Here is a 2,537-nt window from a genome sequence, read left to right on the forward strand (position 1 = left end):
GAAAACTGAATCAATTAGTTAATTAAAAAGATTTTGAAAAGAGCAATTAAAAAGATATGATTGAAAAATTTTTATGAAAAATATTTGATTTTTGAAAAGAGAAAAGAGAAAAACAACAAAATGACACCAAACTTAAAACTTTTAGAAAATCAAACACTAATTTTCGAAAAATTTTTAAGGGAAAAACACAGAGAGGACACCAAACTTAGAATTTTTATAAATCAAAAAGGGACTAAGAACATGCAAAAATCGAAAATTAAAAGAAAAACAAAAGCATGCAATTGACACCAAACTTAGAATATGACACTAGACTTAACTAAAAGACTCTAAACCAACAAAAATAAAACAGTCCTAATCTAAGCAACAAGATAAGCCGTCAGTTGTCCAAACTCAACAATCCCCGGCAACGGCGCCAAAAACTTGGTGCACGAAATTGCAATCACACTTTTGCAATCCCGCACAACTAACCAGCAAGTGTACTGGGTCGTCCAAGTAATACCTTGCGTGAGCAAGGGTCGATCCCACAGAGATTGTTGGCTTGAAGCAAGCTATGGTTATCTTGTAAATCTTAGTCAGGATATCAGAAATTATCAGGATTGATTGTGAAAAGCAAAAGAACATGAAATGATTATCTGAGGAAGCGTGGAGGATCTGCAAGGAACAGGTCGGGGTTATTGCCCCTGACCTGGATCTTTCTCTGCTAGACCCTGACATGATCGTGGTTGATGGGGCCATTATCTCTCCTCCCCGACCTGAGACCGACTTCGACTTGAAGATGAGGGGACAGAAGATAGTGAAGTCCCCCCTCGTCAAGGTGAAGAGCTGTCGAGTTCGTATGGGGTTCTTTCTCAAGGTCTTGAACAATCTATTCTGTCCTCCCCTAGTGCTGCTTCGACTTCTCTCCCTATGGAACCTTCATTTAGTGGTGGTGACCTTCCTTCCGGTGATACCGAACTTCTTGATAACTGAAAATTGGTTATTGGGGCCCTGCCTGTGGATCCCTTTTTTTTTGAAGAATTTATTATTCTGCTTTGTTGTGGTGGTTTGTTGACATTTCCTAGCCCTTTGTGGCCGTAAACAAAATATTTTACTTAAAAATACCCTCTTTTGGAAAAGGTTTTGGGATATCCTTATTGCATGCATGCTTTCTGTTTAGGTTTTGAAAAACCTTTTTGATCTTTTTGCTTTGATAATATTTTATCTTGGCTAGGTATCTTTTGTCTAAGTTATTTTGAATTTTCTCAAAGACTTGGGACAACCTCTGCCTTTGATTTTTTGATGGATTTTCTTATCTCTTTTTGGTATTCTTCGTACTCAATTTTTGTTTTATTGAGTTTCCGTAACTTAGGTTATTTTTGCGATGCATTTCCTTTTTTCTCAGCTTTTTTGACTTGTAGGTTAATTAATTTCCGAGTTTATCATGATCTACTTTTATAACCTCTTTACACCGACTTGTACCTCGTCATTTTATCCTGACGACCTTCTAGGTCGGTTCATGGGATTTTCATGTTTTGTCGAGCTTAAGTCGGCGTGTTTCGTAGAAAGAGTGAAAATAACAGAAAAGGAATTTATAAAGAGATGTGGAAAAAAGAACTTTATTTAGTCACAAAGGTACTTCTGGCTACTAAGGGTTTTGACAGTTTGTTGCCCCTTAGTCCCCACATTGATGCCTCGTTAAAAACCCCCTTTAGAAAAACCCTTTCTTTGGGAAAAAACCTTGAAGTTGGGAAAAGAGTACATTAGGGAGTGGAGTTCGCTTTTAACTATAGTACCTTTTCATGTTACAAGCATGCCACGACCTAGGTAGCTCGGTGCCGTTTAAGTCGGTCACCTTATAGTAGCCTTTTCCTAAGACCTCACTAATTTTGTATGGTCCTTTCCAATTGGCAGCAAGCTTTCCATCCCCAGATTTGTTGACTCCAATGTCATTTCTAATAAAAACTAGGTCGTCTGGGGTAAAACTTCTTCAAATGACCTTTTTATTATATCTATTTGTCATCCTTTGTTTCAACGCTACTTCTCTTATCTGGGCTTGTTCTCGGACTTCAGGGAGTAGCTCAAGTTTTTCTTTGTACCCTTTTATGTTTCGAACCTCGTCGTAGAAGCTCACCCTTGGACTTTGCTCATTGATTTCAACTGGTATTATGGCTTCTAAATCATAAGTAAATTGGAAGGGTGTTTCCCCTGTGGTAGTGATGAGCGGATAATTTGTACGCTTTTTGGCATTGTTTTTAGTATGTTTTTAGTATGTTCTAGTTAGTTTTTAGTATATTTTTATTAGTTTTTAGTTAAAATTCACTTTTCTGGACTGTACTATGAGTTTGTGTGTCTTTCTGTGATTTCAGGTATTTTCTGGCTGAAATTGAGGGACCTGAGCAAAAATCTGATTTAGAGACTAAAAACGACTGCAGATGCTGTTGGATTCTGACCTCCCTGCACTCGAAGTGGATTTTCTGGAGCTACAGAAGCCCAATTGGGGCGCTCTCAACGGCGTTGGAAAGTAGACATCCTGGGCTTTCCAGCAATATATGATAGTC

The sequence above is a fragment of the Arachis duranensis genome, chromosome 6 (assembly GCF_000817695.3).
Source record: "Arachis duranensis cultivar V14167 chromosome 6, aradu.V14167.gnm2.J7QH, whole genome shotgun sequence".
Lineage (NCBI taxonomy): Eukaryota > Viridiplantae > Streptophyta > Magnoliopsida > Fabales > Fabaceae > Arachis > Arachis duranensis.